At 47.0% G+C, this 21,246-nt stretch overlaps 1 protein-coding gene across 3 annotated transcripts in view; it reads left to right on the top strand.

Annotated features, from left to right (window-relative positions):
• LOC149364804 (uncharacterized) overlaps positions 1-21,246 on the top strand; it is a 227,313-nt gene that overhangs the window by 123,178 nt on the left and 82,889 nt on the right. The gene's annotated exons all lie outside the window — the stretch shown is intronic.

The raw sequence follows: 21,246 nt of genomic DNA, 5'->3' as shown, positions 1-21,246 counted from the left end.
AGCAGCTGAGCCACGTAACCTTGAGAGAAGAGATGCAGGAAGGCAAAAGGCAACGACAAAAAAAAGTAAAAGCTTTGGCGTTAGGAACGGACTTGCCGCAAGGTATGAAACATCAGAAAAAGAAACTCTTGACGATAACATTATGCGGGGACTCTGCGCAAACTTACATGATCAGTCCCGTGCTTCTCACACGTGCAAATGCTATAATTGCACTGTTTAAACAAAATAAACCTGTTAAACAATCTCCAATACCATGAAGAGACCAGTTGAACGACATGTTGAACAAGCAAACAAAGCAAAGCATCAGAACATTATCTATCAGAACATTAAACTTTTTCAGCAACTTGTTCGGGAAAGGCAGCGACGATGGGCTCAATGGTAAAACAGCACGGAGAATGTCGGAGTTTTCCTGTCTCTTCACGGTTCCCTATAGTTTTACAATCAACCATAGCACTTTTCCCTGTCATCGCATCGCCTTATTACACCGAAACTTTCCCGTTTTTTCTGCTGTACGAAGAATCTCTTCCTGCGACAAACGCCGTGGGGTGGTGTTTTTCTCGAGCTCACACTTTCGGGGCTCCGTTATATGCGCACAAAGCGAAGCGCCAAGGCCCATTTCACGCTGCCTCTCAAGCGGACACCGTTCTCTGGAATCGCACCCGTGACCCCGCAATCTGCCACCGAAAGCCTTTCGAGCTACTACTCCAGCTCGGCACGCGTGGTACTTCTTCCGCAAGCCGCCCTTTCCCCGTCAGATGACGGCTGTTCTCGGGCCCCGAAGTGCTGGCAGCGCTGAGCGGACTCCATGGAACGCGCGTTTCTTTTTCTTTTTTTTTTCTCTATTTCCGCGACTCCGCGTCCAAGCCGAAGAGAGGCAACGCGGTTCTCGCTGCCGTTCACGCTTGGCCGATCGCAGTCGTTGTCCTTCACGTGGCGGCTCGCGAACGCCCTCTCCCTCCTTGAAGTCCAACCCGCCGAACGGACGGCTGCTGGAATCCCCACCGAGGACCGTTGGGACCGACCGACGAGTGTATATATACACCGTTCGGGGCGGCGTCCCGCTGTATCTCGCGTTTCTGTCACAACACAGTAGCATGGAGACGTGCGGCAATGCATGATGCGCACGTGATGGAGGAGCACAAAAGCGTCTTTGTGTGTACATTGCGAATACACAGGATTATATACTCGGTGTATACACAGTGTAATGAATGCTTATATAATGAATACACATGCACACTTAGGTCTATACAGGAGCGCCATACCACAGGCAGGTGTGCCTCGAAGCGCGACGATAGAAGTGAGGATGTTAACACCGACGTAGAGCGAGCTTGTCGAAGTAGACTTTGTAATGGTAAGAGTATGAGGGATCTTCCTCGAGGTATGCGGCGTAAATGCTGGGGTAGAATGTCGTAACATAAAACTCTTTTTTTTTTTTCTGCTGGCAATACCCAACGCATCTCAGGAAGGCCTGCACCTTAAGAAATATATGGGACGGAAGTGAGCGTTGTTGAATGTGTATAATTAGTGTTTACAGGATCTTGTTGAACCTGAGAACGCAACCGCTGTCACTTCTTCAGTAAAGAAAAAGTGTCAGAGGGGCTTGCTTCGAAGTCGATGCGTTTGGTTAGCTGAGAATCGATGCCAAAGACGCGAGAATGACTTCCAAATTTGGAAACATCCGTTTCGCTCATTAACACTGCTTCCGGTAGTCCTAACATCGCATAGCGTGCGCGAGACAGGTCCAGATCGTAGCTTTCTCCGCGTAAGACATGCGAAAGAGTTTCCCGCACGACAAGCTCGGTTACCCTAAACTTTTGATTTGCTATCCTAGTGTGTAATACCGCAGACCAAGCTCCTCCAATTTGATCGTGATTTGGCGTGTCGAGACGAGAAGACGCGATGTGAGTGAAAGATATCCGGCCTGTTCCTTTCCGCGTTTGCATTTGCATTCGCTGATTACTGGGATCAACGGTAACATCGCAGTCGCGCGATGACGTCTCCGAATAGTTTGGCATTAATTCCCCGTCGGTCTGCCCCGACCGCACCCGAAGGCGGCCGCAAGATAAAATCACTCGTTTCGTGCAGCCAAGAACGAAATTGTAGGCCTACACCGATAGTCGCCATCTACGGTCGCCAACGGACTAAAACAAAGACCAAGTAAAGCGTGGCTGCAGAAGCGCAAGTACAGCAACGAGCAAGACTGCCCGAGGCCTCCTCAGAGCCAAAGCAGCCGCGCGACTAATCCCCGTTTTGTGGCCTGGGAAAAAGGCAGCGCTCTGGCCGTTCTTAGAATCTCCGACTGCATTGTCACTGCAAGACGAGGACAGTAGACGCTTCGTTCAACCATTCAAGGGCGACGCTGGGAATGAGCTCATCGAGAGAAATTTCAGACTGCGCCTCACCTCGGTGGCTCGCTGTTTTTGTCGGTCCTTCTCTTCTTCCGCTGTAGTTCAAGGAGCGATTTATTTACGGAGCACGAGCGAAAAAAATCGTTACAAGCGATAGTTCAAATTATGGCTTATCACGCGCAGTGTGAGTGGTGACATCTATTGAGGATATTCTTCTTATTTTCAGCCGCAGTCAGGATGGTGCTTTTTAGTGCTAGGTGCGTGTAGTACGATCTTCTATTTGCCGTGCGCGCTCCGCCAATAGGCCACTTTAAACACGAATACGCCTATGCGGGAGTAAAAAGGGAATAAGCCGTCCTCTACAACGCAAGCTAGAAGACCGTTTACTCTATTTTTGCTTCTTTCTGTTAAAAGTGTATACGCTGTTTTCAGCTCATTGGTGGTCCATGTAACGTCGTGTTATGTGCGCGAGGTTTCGTTAGTGCAAGAAGCATTTTTTTTATGCCATAAATTACAAAAAAGAAAGAGAAAGGCGGGACTGGTGGCACACCGCTTTGGAATTTAAAGGTGGGAAGTTTTGTTCTCAGCACGACCACCTGTGCATAAATTTCTCCATGCTCATTACCTGGTCACCGCTGAAGGACTGCTTTTCGGCCATGTTACTTTGTTACTTTATTGGACAGGGTTAAATGGAGAATGGAGGTAGAGGTCTTTGTTTCACAGTGGAAGTATAGATGGGCTGCTGACGCTGATGATGCTGATGGTGATGACAATGAAGACCTTGTTCACACGAGTAAATGCGAAAAGCCATTTCGATTTATTGATAGACTGACTATACTATCGCCCTATTCATGGGAACATGCATTCCGGCAGAGGTAATCGGAAGCAAAATAAAGGAGGGCGGAAAGATGTCTTTTATAGATGGAGCACCTTTTGGGGCATCTGTGTAAGCAGGGAAGCAGGGTGCTCATTACGTATACGCAGTTTTTTGCTTTTTGCGGGCCAGCTTGTGGTGGCTTGGCGCTACCCAAATACAGCGGCAAGAAGACACGCCAGTGTAGCGAAAGTTAGGCCCACTCTATCGGGCTCATGACATCACCGCACAGACTCACGAATCAGTGAGTGATCGTGACATGCTCTGTTGCGCTGTTGCTTCAATTTCTTAGTGACATTCTGACAAGTGCTTCAACTTAATTGTTTCACTCTTGAGAAGAAGAACGAAAAATATATTTAATAGTTGACGTTATAGGAAACCCTTAGCCCGGTACCTTCGTCGAATTGCTAAATGTCCTTGTGTTCTGCACTACGGCGTTTCTCACTGCCCACCATGTGTCTCTTTGGGACGTTAAACTCCACGTACCACAATACTCATTGTGTTCAATCTTAATGTGGTTGCAAGGTTCGATGTTTAAGCTTATCCGAAATCAACTGATCTGTCAAAGTTGTCGATAGAGTCCGCCACACAGGTTCGAAGGCCGGGAGAAATTTCTTTTGCTTATTTTGGCTGCTATTTTTTCTTATTCGAGGCTATTGAGAATATGGCAACTCAAATTTCCGATTACCCGAAGGACGGTTGCCGAGGTCGTCGTAATGGTCACTCGTACCACGCCACGTACTTATTCAAAGACTAAGACTTGTAACTGCGAAATGGAAAAAGAAATAGCACAGGGAAAGAATTAGAACTAATTATAGTTGTTATCGCAACGAAAAAATGAATAAAAACGCGGAGCAGTACACAGAGACGCGCATTTAAAACAACAGACAAGTGGCGTCGAGCTCGTCGCCCGAGGTCTAATGGGCCCTCAGAGCACTTGTATTTACATAAAATTGTGCGCCCTTGTGCAGTCTCGAGAAGCGTTTAGCGCGTACCTGATGCGGCTTTCGTCGTCTCCACTGCCTCTTCCGCGCTCGCGCTTACGGCCTTGGCGGTCCTCGCCCGACTCCCAGGCTCCACCCACGTGGTGGGGGACACACGGGAGCCTCTGCTTGCGTGTCAGTGGACGCGGGCGAGGCACCAACCTCTGCGAGCGAGGGCGCCTACGAGAGTCATCCGTTTTCCACTTCTCTTTATCTTTTTTTCATGACCGCGAAAGGCACAAGCGGGCATCTCTTCTCAGTAGACGCCTGCTGTGTTGAAATGGCGTGGAGGGAAGGGTTACTGGGGCTGTACGCGAACAAGGTGTGGTTGAAAATAAATGCGTAACGCGTCTTGACGTAGTAAAAGCGGGCGGTGTTTTACCAGCGTGGTCCTTGGAACATAACGGGTATGATGAAGTCATTAATCCCTTGCGCCGCTTGGGATTAGCGCACGGTGCACGAAAGGCTGCTTTTCGTAAAGCGGTGTTGCGGGTGGGTCTATACTTGACACTTCTTGGAGTCTTGATTAATAACACTAAAACAATAGCGATGCGACGATAAGAACAATGCAAGAACCGGAAGAACACCACCGCCAAAAACTATACTGAAAATGCCAACAACGAATGCAAAGAAGAGCTAGATCAACAAACGTAACTACAAGAAAGCGTCCGATCCACATGGATGGATGAAGCAGTATCATATGATATTTCTTCGTCCTTTCTTATCTCTCCTGGCTCGCACGGGGATGTGGAAATAGACTAAAGCGGGTATGTATACATAACTGATTTATGCTGGTGTGAGGTTGCATGGAGCTACTCGGGAGTCGTCAGTGTCGCGTTGCATAAGCTCACGTGCTTTAACAACGATGCAGGCAGCGCCAAGCCCGTAGAACGCGTTTTACTTGGAAAGGATGCGCTTAATGGATTGAAATCTGCACCACAGGTCTTGACGTGAGCCGTAGCGCTCTGGTCTGAGAAGATTAGAAACAGCATTCAGTTACAAAATGAAGGAGGTGTAAGGTGTTTATTTAAGGTGGCCGACCACTACATTCGCCTGGTCTGCCAATCAAGAGCATGGCGACTAAGGGTGCCAGAGGTTGGTAGGAGAAGTGGATGTGATTATGACGAAGAGAGTTAGAGAGTGACCATCGCCGTAGTTTTCGAGAAGCAAGGTAGAATGTTGAGCGTAAACGAAGAATTTTGGCGTCATCTACTGCTGTATCAGGGAACAAGTCTGCAGGAGCCCAATTCGAGGTGACGGTGGAAATAAATGCTGAGCTTTTTTTATTTTGAAGGACGCGATAAGACAAACATGACGGGACAAGCTAGGAGACAAGTTGGCCGTTGTAATCCGGGAATGCATTCCACTTCACGGCGTGCAAAAAAACTCTGGCCTCCGTTTAGTGGAGAGGCGGAGCGGAAAAAGAAAACAGTCACAAGAGCTGCGTTCGGACATTCAGAGGGGTCATTAACGGAATAATCTAATCAGCCGAGGATCCCTCGAAGCAAATCGTGAACTCGGGCCTCCTTTTCACCGTTTGTCTGCGTTTTATTCTTGCCTGGGAAGTTTTCTTCACCACAACGTCTGCGCATAGTGCGGCGCACACCGTCTATGTCTGGCTTTACGGCAAAAAACTCCGGCTCTTCCCTCCCTCTCCCTTCCGTCGCCTTCTCCTCTCACCCTCGCTTTTGAAAAGGGTCAGTAAGTGAGCCCAGCAACCACAGGCGAGACTCATGTCATCATAGATAGCAAAATCTCATTGGACTAAAGATGAACATGTCAAGGATCAGCTTCTCTTGTTCAAATCACGTGATGCGGGAGTGGTGACGTCATTAAGTTTTCTGTCATTACAGGCATGCTACTTTACTGCGTACAGGGAATGTAATGAAAGGACAAGATAACCGATGGTCTTTAAGGGTACCAGACTGGATTTCAAGAGAACGCAAGCGTATCAGGGGGCGGCAGAAAGTTAGATGGACGGATGAGACTAAGAAGTTTGCAGGGACAAGGTGGCCACCGCTGGCACAGGACAGGTAGGTTAATCGGATCGATGTGGGAGAGGCCTTTGTCATGCAATGAGCGTAGTCCGGCCGATAATGATGATAACGCTGCCACCACTACAACAATCACCCCCCCCCCCCTCTCTCCCCTCTCTGCTGTTCTGCTGCTGCTAACAGAGCTGCTACTACTACTACTACATCTACTAACCTTAGTAGGGCTGCTCCTCCTCACACTACCATTACAGCTACTTACAGCTTCCACTACCACTACTACTACAATTGGTACTGCTACCGCTACTGCTGCTGCTGCCACTCCTGCTAATATTGCTGTTACAATGCCCCACGTAAGTTCTACACAACTTCCCGAGTGCGGCTGTTGTCACGAAAAAAAGAAAAAAGTGGGTTTTTCCTCTCCCACTGTCTCTCCTCCTCTCCGGCCTAGATGATCAATCCCGGGAAGGGGCAGTTAACGTGCAATACTTCTCTGCCAGCGGCCGGTACACATCCGTCGTGGGCCGGTGGAGAGCGGGTGTACTGCCTTCTCGCTGGCGCGTGTACAGATCCCATCCCTTGACTCGCGCGCGGAGAAAGGCGGGTGTCGCGGCCCGCGGCCAAGGGGAACAGGGTCAGCTCCTCAAGCGCGTGGCGGATGTGCCTCGGGCAGCAGCGCACAGGTGCGCTCGCCCCTGCAGGTCCGGCAGCTGGCTCCGGCGCCAGCCGAGCGTCCCGGCCTCGGCCCGGCTCGAGCCCAGTGGTCCGTAACCGCCGGTTCCGCCGGCAGCTGCGCCAGCTGTACCTTCCCTCCTCCCCCACGGTCTCGAGGGGGAGGGTGGTGGCATCACCCCCACCCCCGTCTTGTACTTTCACCGCACGGCCTAACCTCCTCCTCGGCTCCTCAGCAGCGGTCAAGAAACGGTTCTTCCTGATTACCGCTGTTGAGCGTCTCCGGAAGAGAGACCCGCTCGCTGTCATCGTTGCGTGGCCGCGTACGTTTGGGAGTGCACCGACAAAGGCGAATCTACTTGTTGAAGCGTCCGACGCGGTGGCTCAGTGCTTATGGTGCTCGGCTGCTGACCCGAAAGACGTGGGTTCGATCCCGGCCGCGGTGATTGAATTTCGATGGAGGTGAAATTCTAGAGGCCCGTGTACTGTGCGATGTCGGTGCACGTTAAAGAGCCCCAGGTGGTCGAAATTTCCGGAGCCCTTCACTACGGCGTCTATCATAGCCTGAGTCGCTTTGGGACGTTAAACCCCGTAAACCAAACCAAACCACTTGTTGAAACGATAGCGCTATCTTCCAGTTTCCAGCTTTCATTACTGATAGGCCGTGAAAGCAACTTCTATCGAGTCAGACAATAAACATATTACTGTTTTTTTGGTATGAAACTATGCAAGCACAAATGCAGTACAATAATTAGAAAAGAAAGCAGGCAAGGAACCTTATTCTACATGGCTGAGTTGATGCAGGAAATGTGACAAGCAATTTGAAGGCCTTTTGGGCTGACGGTAGAAATGCGCCGCTCTATGCTTAATGTTAAAACACAGAAGGAAAAGCATAGATTGGATGACAGACACGCGTTAAGTTCGCTAACTGAATTTACGTTGAAGAGAAAGAGTAGTAAAATAGAGGTTAAGGCATCACAAATGCAGTTGAGGCTTAGGTAACACCTGGTAACACGGCAAGGTTGACACCAAAAGGGGATTGCCTCGGCTTTAGCAATACGCGGGGAACTAGAAATGATGATGCCTTTGGTTAAGATCTTGATTAATACTGAAAGGTTAAGAAGTTGTCCTCGAGTGGAGACAGCTTGGCTAGTGGTGGCTGTGATGATGACAGCGGTGATGATGATGATGAAACAGACTGAAAAAAGGCATCCCTTTAGCATCAATCATGAGCTCGCTCGCCAGCCAGTTCACTGTCAGCAGATGTAGTGCTACGAAGACCAGCGATGGACGTACCCGTCTGGTCACGGGCAGCCATTCTGGAACGCGACAATGCTACTTACTTACAGGTCGGCATCTGCGTTTCTGCGTATTAACCAGAGCTATGTTTGCTAGAAGCCCCCGCCAAAAGCCGCTTCAGATAGCTTCTCGAAATCGCTGCTCCAAGTTCCTGACGCGATAAAGCGTTACAGTGAAGTGAAGGCGTATGTTACATAATTTACTCCGAAGTTGTCGAATACACTTCAGGCCACGTGCGAGGGGAGTAATTGTCGATTACTCCTCAAGCGTAACAAAAGGCACGCTTCTGTGAGCTGGCAGCTGAGCCAGGACGCTTCGCGTTAGTTAGGAAAAAACACGGGTTGTAGCGTCCTTGCTCATAAGAGTAGAACACGCAGAAGCGCGGTTCTGAAGGTCACATCCTGATAACGACTCATGAGAGCAAAGGAGCCAGGCTGTACTGGAACTATACATGTCGAATCCGTGCTTATTTTATCCCGAAACACCGGCCGACACGGTTCTTGATCTCACTGGCAGCTTGTCAGAGACGTGCTAAAACAGCAGAGCTGCGCCTCCGAACCCAACAATCAACTCCGGACGACGTGAAAATAAAAACGCTTTTTGTTTTCACTGTCTCCCTCTCTTCGCTACCTGTGGTCGGAAAAGAGCGCTCACCGCGCTGCGGTTTGTGCGCTTCCGGCCACTCGCAAGGGAGTAGTTACGTGTCCCGAGGACAGTCGCATGCAACGGCGGCTTTAAACATGCCAGCATTATTGCCTGCTGCAGAGTCGTTTAGTTATATACGACAGAACTCGGTCTTCAGTTCCCTAAATAGCCGAATTACGCATGTCGCTGTGCAAAAGACTTATTGCTTGCTCGCTCGAGCCGCTGCTTCCGGAAAGTGTGTCGAACGACGGGAACAGTTCTCTGGCACGATTCAGAGGGAAATGCGGCAACGTTTAGAGGCAATCCGGAGCGAGGCAAATAAATGACTTCATAATTGCTTACATCGGCGCATAAAGGGGCGGCTTTTTGTTGGCAGTAGTAAGTGCGACAGCCAACGTCCTCATCGCCCTCCGTACGCCTGCTTCGGCTTGCGTGTTAAAGTATAAACAACATTGACATCAAAAAGCGGTGTGCCTTTTCCGCTCCGAACATTCCGGACAGTTGTTATAGCTGGCGCTCGGATGGAGCAATATTGTCTGCGTTCTTTGAAAGGGTGACACCACACTCCTGTTAGAAATACCGCTACTACTATTACTGCCGCTACTGCAACTACTACTGTACTTCTACTACTACAACTACTTCGACTACTACTACTACTACTACTACTACTACTACTACTACTACTACTACTACTACTACTACTACTACTACTGCTACTACTGCTACTACTGCTACTGCTACTACTACTACTACTACTACTACTACTACTACTACTACTACTACTACTACTACTACTACTACTACTACTACTACTACTGCTGCTGCTACTACTATACTTCTTCGACTATACAGCGACGACTAATGCTCCTACTACCACTACCGTAACATTTCTACTGTGCTGCTGATGCTGCTAATACTACTGTTACTACTGTAATCGTACGATCGTACTATTACTGCTACCGCTGCTGATTCTATTATTGCTACCGCTATCATTTTATTATAATAAACAAAATTAATGAACAATACTACTACTACTACTACTACTACTACTACTACTACTACTACTACTACTACTACTGCTACTACTGCTACTACTGCTACTGCTACTACTACTACTACTACTGCTGCTGCTACTACTATACTTCTTCGACTATACAGCGACGACTAATGCTGCTACTACCACTACCGTAACATTTCTACTGTGCTGCTGATGCTGCTAATACTACTGTTACTACTGTAATCGTACGATCGTACTATTACTGCTACCGCTGCTGATTCTATTATTGCTACCGCTATCATTTTATTATAATAAACAAAATTAATGAACAATACTACTACTACTACTACTACTACTACTACTCTACTACTACTACTACTACTACTACTGCTACTACTGCTACTACTACTACTACTACTACTACTACTACTACTACTACTACTACTACTACTACTACTACTACTACTACTACTACTACTACTGCTGCTGCTGCTACTACTATACTTCTTCGACTATACAGCGACGACTAATGCTGCTACTACCACTACCGTAACATTTCTACTGTGCTGCTGATGCTGCTAATACTACTGTTACTACTGTAATCGTACGATCGTACTATTACTGCTACCGCTGCTGATTCTATTATTGCTACCGCTATCATTTTATTATAATAAACAAAATTGATGAACAATACTACTACTACTACTACTACTACTACTACCTCCACCACTACTCCTACGACTACTTACTGCTGCCACAACTGCTGCCGCTACAGCTACTGCTGTTACTATTAATACTACAACTACTATTACCACTAGTGCTACTACTACTACCAATACTACTAGTCTACTACAACTACCACTGCTACTCCTACAACTACGACTAGTACTACTTACTGCTACCACAACTGATACGACTAGTACTGTTACTACTGGTACTACAACTACTACTACCACTACTGCTACTACTACTACTACTGCTACTACTCCACTGCTACGATCGCTACTGCTACTGCTGCTACTAATACTACCACCTCCGCTACTTCTACAACTACTATTACTACTTACTACTACCACAACTGCTGCCACTACAACTATGAATGCTGTGGTTACTGCTAGTACTGCAACAACTACTACTACTCCTTCTGCTAGTGCTAGTACTACTACGCATTGCCGGGCAATTTGAACAAAGCGTTTCTAGTTTTCACGGCTTACATCACGTGCCGCTTGGCGCTGAACCCTCATAATCACTCCGCCAATTTTGAATGCTCGGTACATCTCATTGATTTTCCATGGCCGTCGGAGATAGTGTGACCGCAGGAAGCGGTCAGATTTCACTCAAATTTCGCATCGTGTAGGAAGAGCCGATTATTACCACGGTCGGGCAGAATGTCTCAGGACTCTGGTTTTCTCAAAATTACACGTTTAAGACATCCTCATTGAGTTACACTGCCTTCACTACAGGCAGCCAGCAGATGATGCCAGTTGATGATGTTCAGGAAAGCTGGTCGTAGCTAATACTTTCTATTACTACTTGCTACTACTACCACCCCCACAACCAAGTGCAATGTCAAGGCCAGTATCCCACGTATACGGTAGCGAACAGGGAATGGGTCCCGCTCGCAAATTTTCGTGTTTTTTTTTTGTGCCACTTGTTGTCCGCAGAGTATGGAATAGAGTTCACATGCTTTGTGTGTGCGAGCTCGTAAAGCATGCCTGGTCGGGCGGGAAAACATTTTGTTCCACAGCATTTCCGAACTTGCGCTAGAGGAAGACGTTGCAGGCTCGGACACCAGACTTCAGTTCAGTCCCAGAGTCCACCAGAACCTCCAGTACGGAGCGAAAGTACCGATACCCGGAACCACCAGAACTAGCTTTCTTGCGAACACGCGCACCGAACAAAAAAAAAAAAGAAAAGCGAGAACAAGAGGAAAAAACAAATATAGTAGGAAAAGGAATACGGCGGCGGCTGTAGTTTCATGGAAGGCGAAATCAACTGAAGCAAATGAGTTCATTTTTGAAATTTTGCGCGGTCTACCACGATGCACACGGCACGCACGCACTCAGAAACACACGCACGTAAAAGCACATGCACACAATTAGTCAAACATAAACACACACACACGTGCGAAGAACATAGGCGCACGTTTAATGCTCACAGGCATGCATCGTGCTCTTTTCATCACGTCTGAAGGAAATCCAGCTATGCTCGTTGAAAGCGTTGTGACACTGTGACGACACCTCCTCGACGCCTCCTCACTTCTTTTCTTGATTCTGCATCACTAGCATCCTCCGACAGATTGTTGCAAAAATCTCTTTATCTAAAGTAATAGAAAGACAGTAAGTCACACGTGTCGGCGAGGAAGGTGTAAACAGCTTCCCTCACACTTCTTTTCATACTTTACATGTGGGTAGCAGCCGCTCTCAGGAGAGCTTCCTGCTCCAAGGGCGAGGTGGAGGTGTTATATGCTAATGCATAGTCGCCGCATTCGTCACCCTTCTTCTGCTATCTGCCTGACAGTCACTGCACTGAGATCTTGTAACCGCCTTGTTATGGAGGTTCGCTTCGTGGCTGATCACAATAAACTGAAGCCCGCTGGAAATACAGACAACGAAAGGCTACCGTCGGGGTTAAATCACACTCGCGATATGAATTCCATCTCCAAGACAAAATTACAGCTCGAGAAAGTGACCGCAAAAAGTGGTCTGTTATCCCTTTCGAAGAGCGGTCACCGCGATGTCGAAGTGATAGTTAAAACTAATCAGACTTCATCTCGGCGGACTTAAAATCTTCATCTGAAATCTTTCCGGCAGTACAAAAGTGCTGGCGAGACATGTTTTTTCTATTCTTGTATTTCCACGAAACGTTGAAATTTGAAATTAATCTGTGCCTTCGAAACCAACGCGTCACAGATTTTCAATGGCCTCCACCGCTATCCTTCGCTGCGAACAATCAACTCCATTTCTTTAAAGCGAGAATATAGGTTCTGAGTTCGGTCAATGCAGGAGCTACAACCTTTTTAGAGCACGGCGCTAACCTTGGAGTCTTAGACGCGTCTACTTCATTTAAAGGCCACAAGGTTAAGCGGCGCCAAAAGGAGGAGTCATCTACGGTGCGTTGCTTCAGGGTCTTTGCGAAGAGATCGCCTCGAATATGTGCCCGGTCTCGCCGCCGAAACCAAGGCTGTAAAAACGAAGGGGTTAGCCACAACCTCCGGCGTGAAAGTCTAGTGCCACCTGAATTACGGACAGGTGGCGATTGAGCACTCACTAAGAACAGCCCTCGTGGCTTCCGTGGAAACTATACATCAACGGTGTTCGAGACAATAGCCAATTAACGCCGCACAGCACGTCTGAAGGTTAAATTACCGCACAACGATACACGCTGCGCCTGAACAGACGGAGCAAAGATCGCGGGGCAAGTTAAGTTAGCTAGCTATAATAGCATTTCTTGCGGTAGCACGTGGCGAGATAGAGATCAAAATGCTTAAAGGAGTAGGGGTGGCAAACTTTTCGTAGCGTAGTTTCATTTTTTTAATGAGGCGCAAGACATTTTTTATACGCGGATCACCACGTAGAATTAGCCTGCCACCGATGAAAATTTATAACTGATTTTATTCTTTATTTTAATTAAATTTTCAGATAAGCGATAACTTGGCTGTAATGCCAACTTTTGGGGCACGCTTGGGGTAAAAGTTGGAGTGAATTAAAACGACGAGGCAGCGAACATAATGCAGTCTTTGAATGTTTCACATTATTTGAGCTCTTTTTGTACGTCATAGCCATCCAACGGGCTGCTGACAATGAAACCAAAAGAAAAGGAGAAAATAAATTTAACTGCAAATTATTTACTGGTTGCAAGCGAATTCCACACAAGCATCCCTGTATAATGTCTAAAGACGTATTCCATTCGGTGATTCGAAGCAAGTTTGCTTGATCCGCGAAATCGAAAATCTTGTTTCAATAAACGATTCAGACTCCGATCCTGAGTTCTTATTGGACCGCGATGGTATAGTGCCTAGACTCCCTCGACATCTTGCGCCTTTGTGGATGCTCCATATCGCAGATTGGAATAAGTATTAAGCACCATTCCGCCACGTTTATTCCAAATAAAGTGCACACAACCAAAATTAGGTGTCCTTACTTGCGCGGAAAGGTATCCTGAAGGAGCATGTGCGTTTCCTGCTTCTCTACGCATCGGAGACGGCAAGGGATTAATGATTAAAAAGAGAGAGAGAGGGATTAAAGAAAAGGAACAATGTGATGGCGAAGCACGGCAAGCCCTGTGCCAAGCATACTGAGAAAAGTGCACCAACACTTTATCCCGCACAGACGCCTGGCAAATCAGTTTATTTATTTATTTATACAGAATACCCCTAAAGGCCCTCGAGAGGGTATTACATAGGGGGGGGGGGGGGCACAGGCAATTTAACAGAATAAAACAAAACCACAAATATAAAACAAACAACAAAAACACAAATAAGACACTTTGGATGACATAAGTAAGCAAAAGAATCAATCAAAAACATAAGTAACATAAGTAAGCTAAAGAATCAAAAGAATGGCAGCGCTGCAAAGAACGAAGATTACTGCAGTATTAAAATTATACAAACAGAACACTAGTACAATGAATCTTTTTAGTAACAAACCCTGCAAAAAAAAAAAAAGGAAGCCATGAACAAATAAAATAACAATGTATGCGAAGAGTTAAGTAGTTATTGAAGATATAAGTTTAAAATATTTATCAGGATCAGTGGTGGTTGCGATATGTGAAGGCAGAGTGTTCCAGTCAGATATTGTGCGTGGTAAGAATGAATGCGCATAGATAAATGTTCTGCACGTGAAACGTCTAACTTTAAAGGGATGATCGCGGCGGTCAAAAATCGAAGGAGGCAAAGAAAAAAAGTCGTTATGAAGTGATGGATGATGATAAAGTTTATGAAAAAGTGATAGTCGTGCAATTTTACGGCGGAGACATAAATCCTGGAGACCTGCGCTTTTCTTTAAGGCTGTGATGCTGGTGTTACGTGAATAATCGGAGTAAATAAAACGAAGGGCGCGGTTCTGCATTGATTCAATGTTATTTATTAGGTAAGATTGGTAAGGGTCCCAAATAGCCGAGGCATATTCAATATTAGGTCGAATTAGAGTGGTATAGGCATGAACACGGAGGTGAGGAGGAGCATGCTTTAGGTTATGTTTTAAGAGACCTAATGACCGATTAGCAGATGCAAGCATAAGGTTAATATGGTGGTTCCATGCTAAGTCTGAATGAAGGTGAAGTCCTAAGTACTTATACGTGGTGACTAGCTCGAGTGAGCTATTATTTAAGGAGTATGCTGTTTGAATTCGAGACATTCGGTTAGTAAAAGACATCAATTTAGTTTTTGAATGATTAAGTTGCATAAGCCAGGTTGAGCACCATGCTGTTACTGAATCCAGGTCAGATTGAAGGGATTGGCAATCGGTGTTAGAATAAATTTTGCGATAAATTACACAATCATCAGCAAAAAGTCTGATATGGGAAGAAATGGAATCCGGTAAATCGTTGATAAATATTAGGAAAAGTAAGGGGCCAAGCACACTTCCTTGTGGGACGCCAGAGTGTACTTGGCTGAAAGATGAATTGTGGTTATTGACAGTTGTAAATTGAGACCTGGAAAAGAGAAAATCTTTAACCCATGCAATGACAAGAGGGTGAATATTAAGCAGTGCTAGTTTCATTATTAACCGGTTGTGAGGTACCCTGTCGAAAGCTTTATAAAAATCAAGAAATATGGAGTCTACTTGAATGCCAGCATCAATCGATGAATGTAAATCTTGAATGAATCCGGCAAGTTGCGTTTCGCATGAGTAGCCTTTACGGAACCCATGTTAATATTTAAAGATAATGTTATGTTCTTCAAGATAGTTAATTACCTGCGAGTGAATTACGTGTTCAAGAAGTTTGCAAACACTGCTAGTTAATGAAATGGGTCGGTAATTTAGTGGTGAGGAACGATCACCAGACTTGAAAATTGGCACAACTTTAGCTAGGCGCCAGTCCAGCGGAATCACGCCTGATGATAAAGATTGTGAAAAAATAGTGGACAAGATGCGATGAATACCATCAGATGAATATTTGAGTATTTTGTTATTAAAGCCAAGGGGATCTGATGCTGATGATGTTTTAAGCTTCCCTAGTAAGAATAAGATACCGGTCTCACTGATAACTATTTCGGACATTGATGTATTAGAAGTGCTGACAGAAATAGGAGGTACAGGGAGATCTTCACGGGTAAAAACGGATGTGAATGCGTTATTGAAAAGTTCGGCGCATTCGGCCACTGGAACACTGCTGCCTTCCGCGTTGGTAAGAGTAATGTCAGGATGATTAGCGGGGTTTATTATCTGCCAGAACTTCCGTGGATTGTTTGTTAGCATTGCCGGTAGATCGTGTGTGAAGAAGTGCCTACGTGCAGATATCAACTCAGACTGGTATTCCTTATCACATAGTTTGTACCGTTGCCAAGATTCGGAGTGTCTGTTCTTGTCGGCTTGTCTGTAAAGGCGCTTTTTTTTTGTTATTAAGGCGACGTAGATGCCTACTAAACCAAGGCGCTGTGTTAGTGCAAGGGATACTGATGACGGGTATGAATCTGTCAATGAGAGTAGCTAGTTTCACGCTGAACAGGTTCCAGTTCGTTTCCACGGAGCGTGACAAAAAATCGTGAAGAAAATGATCAGCAAAGACTGACAACTGAGCGTTTATTTCACCGAAGTTTGCTCGGTTGTAGCACCTTATTTGTTTAGTACGAGTTACCTTTTTATGGGGAACAAAATTCAGGTTACCCGTGATTATGGAATGGTCGGAAAGGCCTTCTAAGAGCGCAACGTTGGAGCAAAGGTAAGGATCACTTGTCAAGATAAGATCGAGAATATTGGCTGTAGTGGCGGAACGACGCGTAGGTTCAGAAATAAGTTGTTGCAACGAGAAATCGAGACAGGACTGGAGGAAAGCCTGAGCTTCAGGATCATTGGCAGGAGCTGTTAATGACGACCAGTTAATAGCCGGAAAGTTAAAGTCACCAAGTAAAAGTAACCTTGAATTCGGGAAACGACAAGTAAGATCGCTTAGTAAATTAGAAAACTGACTTGCGAATGAAGAATTCATGTCCGGAGGGCGGTAAATGACGCCAATGATGGCTACCGTGGGACCACAACTCAACCGAACCCATACCGATTCTATGTACAACGTGACCTCGATAGGCACAGCAGTGAGCCCTTTATTGACAGCCAGAAGGACACCGCCACCTCTACGGCCCGTGCGGTCACAACGAAATATGTTGAATTCGGAGTCACAGGCGAAAACGACATCATCAGGAACCATGTCATTTAACCAAGTCTCGGTAAGCGCGATGACCGAGGAACATCATGAATCAATTAAAGAAGAAAGAGCTACGTTTTTAGAAAGAACACTCCTTATGTTAGTGTACAGAAAACTGACATCGTAACTGGAGCAACGCTGCGCGTTTGGCCGCACGGGTGGTTTGCCAGCCACTTTACGAGAACTGGAAGGGATGCGTCAGGCAAGGGACAGGCGCACTGCGCTACTGGTTTGATCATCCCAGAAATACGAGACACCATTGATAAGCAGTTTATCAAAAGACAAACGGACCTTGTCACCTTCTTTTTTTACTGATTTGGCATACTTCCACAGTTCACACAAGATGTCTAAGGTAAAGTTCGCTAGCAAGACATTTTCGAGAGCCCGCCAGTCTGATATCAGGCTGATCATATAGGAACACTGGCACTATTTGGATTTCATGCTGCTATCCACTTTGTCGCCGCAAGTTCGAAATAATCGCTGCGTTGCTTGGCAACCAAAAGCTCATTGTGCCGAGACGGGATGTCCCCCTCTCACCTTCAACCCCCTCTTTACACTGCTCATCTGCGGGCACCTATATGAATTAATGCTTTTCGGGGTTAACTCTTCCCAGCCCAATCTTTTATAACACTGCACAGTTTTAACGAAAGTAAGCTTTGCGACTGAGACCCAACTAAGATGAAGTGTAAGACCGCAGTGTGCAGAGAACAGGTAACCGACTCTTTGTAAGGGTAGCAAATTTAATTAGATGGGGTGCATGTGTAGCCAGAGCGGCAGAAAGCAGCCAAAAGAGAGAGAGGGGGGGGGGGGGCAGGTTAGGTGAAGTTAGGGAATTTGTTGAACTAAGAATTCCGCGGCTGATGTAGTACACTGCTAATCGGGCGGATATCATTGGGGCCTTTGTCCTATAATGGACATGATTGATTGATGATTATGACGACAACAGTGAAATGTTCATGAGCCAAACAGGTACAGATCCGGCCTACGATCGTCACGCGCACCTTCACTGCTCGGTTTTGCCTCTCGACCTTGCAGCAGCATGATGACGTTATTTCGCGTTGTGTGGTGTTTAGTGTCCCGAAGTTGCACGGGAGCTATGAGGGAGCTAGCGCACTGGAGGGCTCTGGATTAAATTCGACCACCTGGAGCTCTTTAACCTGCACTGACGTCGCACAGCACACGGGCCTTTTCGCATCTCGCCTCCATCAAAATGCGGCCGCTGCAGCCGGGATTCGCTCCCACAACCTTGGTTGGTCTCACCAGGCGAACGCCACAGCCACTTGAATCACAGCGGCGGGTACGATGGTACCTCTATATTACAGCCGTCATTTCAAAGCGGCAGCGTGCAGCCACAGTATCGTCCCTTCCCTGGGCCGAGCCGGCCTCCGGTCGGCCACTGCGGAGGCGGAGGCCATTCCCTTCGGCAGCGCATACCGCCCCAGCGCGCGCGGCAGAAGGACGCCCGGACCGCTCAGCGGCGCCAATAACAGGCCACGTGTCTCTTTCCGCGTCCGATAGTTTCCTGCCCTTATTTTGCCAGGCGGCTCCAGTGAAGCACAACCGATTCATTAAAAGCGGGCCTCGGCCAAAAAAATGCGCTCCTGAGCGGGCGTCAGCAACAATAACGGTCCGCGAGAATAGGCGCGCACAATGGACGCCGCCGCCGAACGCCGTGTGAGCGCCTTGAGCCAGCCTTGCCCCCCCTTCCTTTCTCTTCCCCGCAAACACACACACACAAACCGCGAGCGAAGCGTGTGTGGTATATCTGTGTAATGTACAGCCCCGGGCATACCCTTGTAGCTTGTTGTAGGAGCGGGGAATTGGGCGAAAAATTGCGTCTTCCCTGGAACCGATGCGCTTTCGGTGTAGAAGGCGCGATGCCGACTGGCGCGAATAGGCTTCCGGACGGTTGCTTTTTGTAGGAGAAAGCAGGACTTCTTGAGACGGACGAGAGAGTATCGGTGGGATTCGATCAGTGCTATAGCTGGATTCTTTAGACCACCCAATGGGTTCAGCCCAAGGAAAGTGTAGCTAGACGGCTTTTGGCTCTACGTTTCCTCGTTCTGGAGTCATGCTTTGACCCCAGAGTCAGTGACTCGTGCAACGTCGAGACTCCCAATGTACGATCCACTACCTGAAGGAAGACATGCACTTAATGGATGAATGAAGTCCAGACTGAGTGGGATTTTCTGCGTGCATGTTCATCCCCCCCCCCCCCCCCTCTTCCCCCCCAAGTGATACGGGAAAGAGGAAAAGCAGCGCATTGGTTTTAGGTTTTGGACAAATCGGCATATCCAACATTTCTTAAAGACGCTCTATTATCCTGTATACTGGTACCATATTAGGTTTTGCTTTCTCTTTGAGGAATGAATCAGGCGAAGTTCAAGTTCTAGAGAAATGCAGTTGAGCACTTTATTTGCGTCTTCGTATTCTGCATGCAGTTTGTGTCATTCACCTTTTTTTTTTTTTTTTTGTCGCCTGGTTCGAACATGACTCCCTGCTTCCGCTCGCCACTTTAAAGTGTCTCTTCCGGCTTACCGCAAACGTATGCAGTGTAAAAGAAACAACCTTGCCACAGGCGACTGTCTTCTGTTAGTACCTACACACTGAACATCTTTATGTAGAACTGGTGGCGAAGCTAGAGTTCCATTCAAATTTATTCGTTTTCTTTTCGTTTTCCTTGCGTCTTTCGTACGGAATGGTCTGTATTATTCCAATGTTGAAAGTCTCAGTGATGTAGCAGCTAACTACAGGCGTCCATCAGTAACACGTCAATTTTCTGATGCTGAAAAAAAAAATTGCTGTGAAAGAACTGGACCTCACTTATATTGCGATTTGGGGAAGCAAAGAAAGGTGCGACCCAACATTGCCAGCATGAACTTGCAAGCAGTAATTGGCGCCATATTGCCGAGGAAATGAGCGGAACGTGACCATTATGCAAGGTTAGGTGATGCATTTTTAAAGCTCATTAGCGTTTCACAGACGATATTTGTGAAAGCAGGACACTTAGCCCACGCATATGCAAACCAATCGTTCAAAATTTACCACGCAGCATACTGCTTCGTGAAAGTAAAATCAAAGTCAGCGCCGACTCTCGAAGTCCAGGTAATACTGAGAGCTTTCGAAAGTCAACTAAGCATTCCAGTTATTGATTAAAGAGAAAATAAATACTAAAAAATTGGAATCGCTTTATAGCATACACGCTCCACCCTCTGGGAGAAACAGACAATGCAAGCGTTAGCGCTTAAATCAGTGCACTCCCGACGGCCTTTCGTTAACACGCGCTAAACGGTGCCAATAAATCACCCGTGTCGAGATTAGTGATTGGTTGGAACGCGAATAACAATACCGTCGACAAATGCGGAGCAGGGCGTCGTGCATAATATCTCACGCGAGGCGGTGTCTTAAGCGTGCTTCTTATAGTTCGTCGTGGCACGCGTTGAGAGCGGAATTCAGCCTCAAGCATCCAAGTCCGAGCAACGCCAAGCGCCTCGACGCTGCCTGAACGCCAGTTTATTAACCGCCCTAAAAGTCATTAGGCGAAGGGCGCGTACCCAGCCCGCCTTCTTTATTTTTGTTCCCTTTCTGATCAATTTGCGGGGCCATTACCGGAGAAGGTCGTCATGCAGCGCGCGACAAAGTAGTATAAGAATGAAGTGTACAAAAAAAAATTCCCCACGGCGCTGACCGCCCGCCGAGCCGGCGCTAAACGGGTGCTGGAAGCAGTCAATTTGGCATGCGGCCACCACCAGGAATAACGCTTGGCGATGTCAGGAGCGGTGGCCTCAAGTTCATCAAACCCTTTCCTTCAGCTGGCTTTCGACTTTGGTTCTCCGCTGTTAAGAGGAGGCACACGTTATTGCTTTTGGGTTGGTAGCCAAGATGTGGTATGTTTTGCTACCGAATCCGTCGGTTGAGAAAAAAAAAAAAAGAGGGAAAGGAAAAGAGCGAAAACAGACAGAAAGGAGTCAGAAACAGAGTGATATACAAAGAATAGTGTAGTCATGCTCATGCTCATGCAGCGCAGAATACAATGGACAGTGTAACGCGCAGGGGTCCCCTGTGTCCCCAG

Source organism: Amblyomma mixtum, chromosome 2 (assembly GCF_055824585.1).
Source record: "Amblyomma mixtum isolate Tamu chromosome 2, ASM5582458v1, whole genome shotgun sequence".
Taxonomy (NCBI): Eukaryota; Metazoa; Arthropoda; class Arachnida; order Ixodida; family Ixodidae; genus Amblyomma; species Amblyomma mixtum.
This window is presented reverse-complemented; position numbering and strand designations above follow the sequence as displayed.